Here is a 10,386-nt window from a genome sequence, read left to right on the forward strand (position 1 = left end):
ACAAATGACGTAACTAGAGAAACATCATCGTAAGGACTGATGGATTTGGCTTAAAAGATTTAGAACACAAAAGATTTTTCACATTGAGTAAGTGAGTACTTCAAAGATGGAACAACACATATAAAATAGCTTAGGAAAATAGTATCTTTTATTCAATCAATGTAAATGTGACATCAGGAAAAACTTGACAATGATGAGGCAAGAATATTAGAGATGGAGCTTAAGATATTAACCAAAATGATTTCAAATGTTTCTAAGCATGGTTCTTCAGTCTAAGATCATCATTTTGGGTTCATCTTAAATGCCCATCTTCAGTGATACGCAGAATTTTCAATTACACAATTTGATTGGACATGTCTGATAAATTCTAAATCCACATCTCCTAAAACTCTACAGAATTTTTCACTTGAATTTTGCAGAGCCATATTAACCATAGTATATCTGAACTTACCATTACTTTTGCCAAGGTTTATTTTCCTACCAATTCTGACTCATTTCTATTTTTCCTGTTCTCACAAATTTCAATTTTACTTCTTTAATATTTTTGAGATCTGTTTCTTTACCTCTGCATTTTTTTGTAGTAGGACAGATAATCGAAATTCTCTTTTAAGGTTCTGTGATAGTCTCATTCTTGGCTGGCATATTTCTGGTTTCATTTGTATATTCAGCAAGTCATCAGAATGATCCCTCTACAGTAAAATGAGATCATGTACAACTCTGCTTAAAAGTATTTTAAGATTTCCCCACTCTGAAATATTGTCTAAAGGTTATTTTAGTAATCATAACCACAAAGAAGGAATAACCCCTTGTATGTGCTCCCTCATTGTTACTGTAGTGTCTTGGGTATTTGATAGTTCAATCATTTAGAACTATACACTGTTCTCTTCAGTTTATACATACTGCTTCCCTAGTCAAACCTGCCAATAGAAGAGAGCCAATTATTTTCTACTGTGGAACACCTATATACTCTAAAATTATATTATATTATACTTCTGTAATACTGAATTATACATCCTTTGGTGCATATCTTTTCCAATTAAAGATGAAAAAGAACCTCAATGCAGGCACCATGTTTTATGATATTTATGATACATTACCCTTATATTCTGATATATAAGATTATATAAAATTTAAAACTACAGAAAACAACATTAAAATTATATCATTTATATTGGTGTTTTTTGATCTTTGTATTTTGGCACATGCTTGAGATAGTTTAAGCACATGATTTTAAAAGAACCGTAAATAAAAACTTATTAAAGTGATAATTTAAAACAAATATTATTCATTAGAAATATAGTTTCAGGTGTTTTTACTTATGTGTTATTAATGTGCGATCTTATGAAGCACCATATCACTTAACCTTTGAGTCTTATATATAGCTATGATAAAGAGTACACCTGACTAGAAAAGTACAGCATCTTATCAGTCTTTAAAGAAGAGGCAAATGATATAATGAAGGTAATCGCAACCATTGCTACTATAATCCCAATGTTACCATTTTCCTACCTTTCACAAAATTGATAATTTTAATTCAATTACTCATAGGAGATTGAAAATATCGAGTGCTATGAGAAAGAATGGATTACTTTTTAAAATGTTTTAGTAGCTATGAAACTGAATTTCATATATGTGCTGAATGCATATAAACACCATTACCTCCTAAAATCAATTCTCTCGTTAATAGTATGAAAAGTTGTAGCTGGTGCACAACTGTAATCTCTGCAGCTAAAAGGCTGAGGCAGGAGGATCAGAAGTTCAAATCCATCCTCAGCAACTTTGGAAGGCCCTGAGAAACTTAATAAGACCCTGTTTAAAGGTATGCAAAGTTGAAAATGACAAAGTTGCTTTAGCCTCCTGTACAATCTCTACCATTATTTACTCTTTTGAATTTAGGTAGATGTCCCTTCATAAATGTAAGCATTACCTGAGAACCATAGAAATTGAGTTCTTGTTGATTATTAACTAAGATGTTAATAATTTGAATTTAATTATTTTTGTTTGAATTTAATTATCTAGATAGCCTAGTAGGGAGAAGCAAGTTGATCACTGTGACATATGTCTCCAGGCTCATGTGTTTACTGGAGAAGCCTTGGCCACAGATTTGTGTTCATTAATTGTGGAATAGGTTCACTACCGAGATGGACAGTGAGCCTTCTCTATCAGATGCAATGTGAAGGCCGTCATTTTTGTGGTACCTCTAGGCACCGGGAACCAACTAAAAACAGTAGCTTGATATTTGGGTGCTTAGAGACCATTGTGGGAAAACACCAACATTGAAAATGCCTCTGGCTTCACTTTTTTCCTTTTATAACCCCAAAAGAGAAATGGAGTTTAAAAAGCCAAGAGGAAGGAAAGGACTATGGTAGGGAAAGGTAAGCACTACATTTTTATGATGTCTTTGTTTCCATGTCAAGTGGAATGTTCTGCCCTACAGCAGTAACTTAGTAGAGAGGACAACCACTACTTTCCTTCACTCCTCTGCAGTTCCAATTACAATTAAAAAAAAAAAATCCAATGACTTGTTTCAGTAATCTTCTATAATATAGGAGGAATTGCTTTATCTTGAAATATTTTTTTCTACAAAAATGCAGTCAGCAGACACTTTGTAAACTTATTGTAAAATATGTGAAACAAAAGATTAGAAAAATGACTTTGGGTTATTGAAAGCTAAATATTCCCAGATAATAACATGTTAATGTGTAAAAGTCAGTGTCAATTGTCTATTGCTTGTTATTCCACAAAAGGAGCAAATCTGAATGAAAGGAATATTCATTTTCCCCGAAGGACAACAGGACCCTTTTCTTTTTGATAGGAAAAATAAATGTGATCTATAAATATTTCAGTTTTTAAAATAAACAGACTCCACCTAGAAGGTAACTTGTAGTGTGATTGCAAAAAATAAATGGATTTGGGATTTATTTTGGCCTGAATGGCAGTTGGGCTCTCCTACTAGTTTATTTGTTATTCAGTCAAGAAACAAGCTCTCAAATACTTGATTTATTCAAATAAAGTATGTGGTATTTGCTAGCATGTAGTAGCGTTCAAGATTTTCTTTTCTTTTTTGAAGCTTAGCAAAACAGTATGTATTGGGTGGAAGTGACAGGGAAGAATTGAAATCAAATGGTAAGGAGAGGCACTGCTTAGGAGGTTAAAAAAGGTAATCAAAAAAGTGTGAGGAGCAATTGCCCTTTGCTCATCAGGCTGCAAAAAGGGGTAAAGAGGGGAAATCAGCTTTTTCTGTCCTTTAATGTGTGACCATCATCAAATTTGAGTGTTATTCAGGTAAACTAACTTAAAATATAGGCTGAGGGTTGAGCAAAAGATATTTTGTAGGTTGTGCAAATTGTTTGAAGGCACTGTTACTTTAGAGAAACAGATGTGCAGTTTCTATGGAAGTCCCAAACCTTGATGCGAGCTAGGGGCTGCTTTACATGTGCAGAATGCTCCAAAGAGAGCCCAAGCAGAGTTCATTTTAAATAGCAAAGTAGTGATTTCCACAATCAATTTGCTAACAAATGGTAGATATGAATGTACAGAACAGGATTTGTCTCCATCCACTGCACCTACCCACCCTTGAGTTGAAAACCTGCAGAAACAGCTAAAACCATATGTGATAGCAATAAGGAGACTATCTTCTAGAAACAAAATTCCTAGGACTGAACCTTGACTTTGCAAATGATTATTTTTTTTTCTTTCCACATTATTCAGCTTTTTCAAACTTCAATTTCTTCATCTTTGGAATTAACAACAATAATAATCTCTATCTCACAAAAACATTGGAGATTATAAGTTAATTTAAGTATATAATTAACAGACAATGATGAACATAATATGTAGGCAGTATTATGAGGAGTAGTTTGTATGTGTGTGCATCAAATCTTTGTAAAATTCAACCCTACCACTCAGTCCCAGTCAGTTGTAAAAGAAGAAAACACAGAGGCCAAATACAAGAGAGTTTACTTTGACATCTGACTGGCAGATTGGGTTAAAAAAACAGATGTCTAAGTTATCTATCTTTGGTTATCTTTCTGCCATATGTGAACTGAGGCCTATAGCAATTAACACAACAAAACTATATTTGCATAAGTAACTTTATAGTTTCTGCTTATATGCAGAGCAGAGCTGATTCATTTCACACATCATTTACAACTTGTTATAAATCTTCTTCAAAACTAATACTCAAACATGCTGGACAAAGAAAAGAAGATATGCATTTCCATTTTTTCCTACTGATTTTATAATACAGTATTTTTAACTTATTAGTGACTTTGGCTATATTAAAGGCCTGTGCCACACACCCTGTTGTGAATGAAAAACTATTTTTTATACTTGCCATTGCAATAGAAAAATACCTAATTGCATTGAAAGTACTTTTATTGCCCTTTTAATGTAAAAGTGTAATGATAATTTTAAAGTAATACAATTCTTTTAAAGAGATGAAATGGGAAACCAAAGTGGTAATAATGTGTTTAATTTATAAATAAACCCTAGGAACACAACTTATTTCATTTTGTTATTATCACAAATAGCAAAAATGTTTCTTGATTTTTTAATAGATTTCAATATTAACAAATCCCATTTGTCTCCTATTTGTTCATTTGTTATAGGGGTGAAAGTCTTTTCCTTCTCCATGCTGAGGACTGAAAATTGATGAACAAACCAAACAGAACAAAGAAACAATTAGAAAATTAATTTATTCCAAATCATCCCAGATATCAGACACATATTATCCACTCATGTATATTCAAGAAGTTTTGCAACATAAGAAATGTTACTATTACTGTGTAATTCTCAAGCCCAGACATTTTTTTCTTGTTTTCTCATAGAATTCAAGTCACCAAAAATGTATTACTTATTAACGATGAGTAATATAATGTGTTAGGTATAAAATGAATAAAAGAAATTTTCTACCCTCATGAGTGCATTACTGTAATGTAAACCAATTCAATAAGTAGCATACAATGAAATGATAATTCAATAAAAGATTTGTTAACAGTGTGGGAAAGCAGAGAAAGGCATAGTGACTACTGATACTGACTTCTGGAGAAGGACAGAAAAATCTAGAAAGAAGCGATATATTCACTGACCTTGCAAAATAAGGAGGATGTACACTGTGGAAAGGAGGTGAGGTCATTCCAAATAGACCCCATGCAATATCAGAGGGCAAGCTATTGTGGGACATGAACAAGATCAGGGTTGAAGGTAACAGAGAATGTATGATAAAGATTAATGAGAAGAATTTTGGGTCAAATTATCAAAAACCTTGCATATCTTGTAAAGGAATTTCAAAATTAATATGGAGGCTTTAGGGAGTCATTGGATAAGTTTTCACAGGAGTGTGGTAATCAAACCTTACTAAGGAACAAAAAGCAAAACAAAACTAAAGGCCCTTGGGAAGTCAAATTGGGAAATGGCACAATTTAGGCACAAATATAGCAGCATGATCCAGCATAAAGACAGGAAATGTTTATACCTGACTAAAGTGCTAAATTGAGGCATTTTAAATTTCACAAGAGAATTGGTGAGTTTGTATATTTTTCAAAAGAGGTTGAGGTTCACTTTAGCTAGAATCACTGCATTTGTCACAATAGACCCACTGAAAGTTGAGTGTTACACAAGAGAATTTATTCTGTTTTGATAGACTTCTAAAGATGACTTGAGTACTGTCACTGAAAAATATATGTACTAGTGGTTCTTAAATCTGGATAGATTCCTGGGAAAAATCCATTTATAGTAGTCTAATTTCTTTACTATTAACTTAAAAACCATGGCTGTGTAAGGTTGATTAATGTTCAGGAATATTTCTCAACTCTCTTGAAGTTGGATTTTAATATAAAGCAAATTCTTAAAAGAGCAAAAGAAGCATATTTCGCTAGGCAAAGATTTGAATCTATTTCAAAGTCTTAAATCCATGCAGTTTAAGTGACATCAAACTTGGCAATAAGTATCTTTGTATGCTGGGATCCAGGAAAGTTGCTTTAAACTACACTAAAAGCAAAAATTGTTTGGAATAGTTTATTCTCTCTTTAATGTAGAAAAATCATAATGTCTAGAATACCATGTGCTTCCAATGTTAAAATTATGTTACAAAACCTCAGCATTAAAATTATTAAAAAGTGAAGGTTAATGCAATGGTTTTGACAAAGAGAAAAAATAGTGGTGGACAATATAGGTAAAATGGAAATAGTAGAATATTTAATGGTGAATCAAAACCTTTTAAATAAGACACACATTTCATTGTATTTGGAAAGTTAAAAAAAACATTAAGAATTTGGCATAAAATGGTTTTAAAATCATATGAGCAAGTACTCTCTGTATGCATAAGATTTTCCACTGAGTTATTTAGCAAATCAGTTTGTTTTTCAAAATAAGCATGAGTTTTTAATTTCAAGTGTAGATACAGCAAACATACAAACCACTTTTGAAGCAAACTTTTAAACAAGAGACTGATTTTCAAACCACTAGTTGTTTCATTGTGTAACCAATTAAATAGTTATGACTTTCTTTAAATGTGTCAATTTTCCAACAGCAATGTGTTCATATTTCTATTCATTCATCCACACTCTAAAAAGCTATCTATGAAGTACTAATTATCTGCCAGGCATTGTGTGATTCAACAGATACAATGGCAAGCAAGACAAATCTCAAAGATTGTAATCATGTGAGAAGGGGAATCTAGCATTTAAAACAGGGGTAATACCATAGATCAGGCAAATTGTGAGAAGAATATTTACAGAATGGAGAAAAGATGGATGTGATTGAGTTATAGCTTATGGAAAAGACCAGTGGGATATAAGGTTGAAAGGCTAAAATTAGAACAATTTGTTGATATTAATTGAATGAATTGTATTGTCCTTGGCACTGTGCTGAGATTATAGTGTGAACCAATTAGTTATAGGTTGGATTAAGAGATTTTATAGCAACTTGGACTATGTTGGTAGTGATAGAGGTATGGAAAAGAGAAAGAAAACTTTTTGATCATGGGGTAGATTTCAGAAATAATATTCACATTTCAACCCTGCATGTGCATGCATAGGAAGAGAAGGAAATAATCACAAACATGTGAATCTCTAATGAAAATAAATATTTCATGTCTTAAAATGTGTGACACGCAATGTGACTGATCTTTTTCCATTTTACTCTACTGTATTCATTTTCATTAAAAGAAAGAACTGATGGTTCCCCATCAACCTCTTAGCCACAAGAACCAGACCTTTCAGTATGGAAAGAGACCTTTTTCTCATTTCCAGTTGGCTTGTTCTTTTGGGTATCTAGTGGTGATTTAATGTTGTAGACAAATGCCCATTGATGCATGGTGTGGACAGATCTCAGTTCTTATGATTCTGAGTATGCTGTCTAACACTGGGTTGAAGTCCAATATTTCTTTTGAAAGGTACCTCCTGGGTTGGAAGTTTTGCTTTCTGGCTCCTTATTTTGAATAGGGTTTATTTCCTGACTCTTGGGATGGAAAAAAAAAAATCCTCCTGGCTCTTTATGAGTTCTTTTTTGTTCTCTCTGTTTGGTGCTACTCCTTCCAAGGGAACTTGGACAGAAACCCCTTTTGGAACTTTACTATGTGTGGATAAGGCACTACTTCTCTGTCTGCTCTTTCCTTGGTGGCATGATGTTACTTGGGGTAACTTGGAACTTCAATGGTTTATTAGAAAAGCCTAAAATCTCCCCCAAGTGGATTCTCAAAGGCATCTTCCTCCCCGTTGCCATTGCTTCCCCTCCTTCCTCTTACTATCCAAAGATAATAAGATCTCTCCTTTAGCTCCCTGGCTTCCTTTGATATGTCCTCCTTCAAGCTCCTACCTCTTCCACCAGTCAGTTAACCCTTGCCATACATTCATTTCCCCAGCTGCTTCAGTTCCTTAGCTTCCTAAAGTTACTGGATCTTTGGGTTCCCTCTTTCATCAGGAGTAATTAAGGGACTCTGGGAACCCAAAAATCAACTATTTAAGGCTTTAATGCAAAAAGGTTATTTGGAAACAAGTTAGTTATTTTGTCCACTCAGATGAGGTTTTAGAGACACCCAGGAAGCTGCTAATGTCCTCTCATTGCCTTATCTAAAATACAGTCCACGGCTTCCCCAAGATTACATATCAGGACAAAATGTCTTAAAAGTCTCCTTCAAAAATATTAGTAAAAATCATTAGTCCTCATATTAAGTAGGCATCCTTAACTAAGCTAAAAAATTTTTAATGGAAACCAAAAAATCTCTTTGTATCTGTGTGGTTATTTATATATGTATATGTGTGTCTTTGTGTTATATGATATTTTCCTATAATGTATTATTTCCCATACGATAATGCCTAGATAGAATTGCCAAATTTATTTATAAAATTCCTTGGAAAAGTTCTAGCTTCATTAACTTAGGGAGAAAAATAAGCACTTTCATAGTTCGAATTTTTCTGAACTTACAGAAGTAAGGGAGTTGACTTGAATCTTTCAAATTCATGTAGGTTAGATAAACCTTTGGTAAAATAACTGCCTGAGAAAACTTCTCAAGTTACCAAAATACTTTTTTTATTTGTCCAGCAAACACCTGAAGATAAAGCCTTTGTCTACCAGTTTCTATAGTAAGGTGGGAGCTAACTTTGAGAAGTACTAGTTAACAATCCAGAAGGGTTTCACATGGATTGCCTCCTTTCTTAGCTTCTCATTCTTCACTTCCTTAATTCTTCTGAGCCCTACTCAACTCTCTCCCTATTTCTTCATTATCTCAAATTAAAGTTGAGCTTAGTTCACTTTGAACTATTTCCCCCACTGCAATCCTATGCATCATTACCATGTAGTGTTGGGCTTTGTTTATCTTCTATAGTACAGTTCTACTTAATTGATTTTTAAACTTCCTAATGGCTTGGGGCCTGCAGATTGGAAAACCATGGATAGGTAGTTGTGCATGATTTTTAAAAAATTCTTAATTTATTGGGTAAGAGATTAGGGAATGAGAAGAGAAAGTATCAAGCTTGAATGCAAAGCATCTTGCCTCTTAAAATGTGATAGCAAGTGTAACATTTACTGAGTAGATAAGGTTTTGAAAAGCAGTTCATTATTTTGGTTGTAGGCAAATTGAGACAGGGTTTTTTGAGCCATCCAAGGATATGTGTCAAGTGGACTGCTTGATTCATAAGAGCCAGGACTCCATGCAATGACTTAGTAGGCCAATATTGATTTGTAAGATATATATAGATATAGATATAAATATAAATATAGATATATTATTTGATTACACACACACACACAAACACATGCACACACACACATTCTTCTTATTGGATATGTGAATACATTCACCTAGGAATAGCAACAGAATAAGATAAGCAGAGGGTTTAACATTAAACCTGAAGGGGCTCCTGACTTTTAATAGTCATTTGGAGCATGATAAACCTGAAGGACGTGGGGAAAAACATCTAAAAACGACAGGAGAAAAATAAGATGACATTTAGTCAATAAAGTCAGAAGCAGCAGAAAGTGCTGTAGGAAGGAAAAGCACTCATTCAGTTAATTGACAAGGTGACCATCAGTCACATTTCAGTAGAGAATGAACTTAAACAAAAGATGGAGGATTTCAGTGTGCAAAATAGTGTCTCGCATAATAATGGCAAAAGCATAAACAGGATTTTTGAAAAATCTGTGAAATGGAAGAGGGAAGATAGGAAGCAGTTGGGAGGGGATGGTGCAGGGACTTTATGTTTGCTAGGGAAATTGGAATTGGTTCCATTGGCACTGGGTGCTGACAAATTTTTACTTAGTAGTGTGGCATAATTGTTTTTGTCTTTAAAAGAATTGACTTAGCAACAGTGTGTGAGCTGGATAAGCCATGTTTGGAATAAAACTGGCACTAGGAAAGCTATTTAGAAGTCTGTTGCTATAATCCACAGAGAGATAGCATTAATTGAATATCATTTATACAAGGTATACAAAGAAAACTGAAAGTCTTAGCCTTTCTCTCATGCACCCAACACACTGACATCAAACTATCTTTTCTTCATGTGTATTTTATATAAGATATTATTTTTAAAAAATGCATAGGGGGGAGAAGAAGCCCACCCCCAATCCCCTAAAATGAAGTATGGTGTTTTAAATAGAATGTGAAAAAAGTCTAGCAGTTAATAAAAATTTGTGAGAAGGAAAAATAATTAAGTTTCAACACTTGAGTCAGGAGAACAATGGACAGTTCACAGTCTACTTTGGATGCAAATTTATTTTCCATTAATCTGCAGTCTACTAAAGTAACAAAATTATGGTATATTTCAGATTAATTAAAGATTAATCAAAACACCCTTGAAGGAGAAAAAAAAGATTAATCATAGCTACTGTATAATTAGTACAATAAAATGCCTTCTCTTAATTGACATGGAAAGCAATGATAGCTCT

Source organism: Sciurus vulgaris (assembly GCF_902686455.1).
Source record: "Sciurus vulgaris genome assembly, chromosome: 12".
NCBI classification, from domain to species: Eukaryota; Metazoa; Chordata; class Mammalia; order Rodentia; family Sciuridae; genus Sciurus; species Sciurus vulgaris.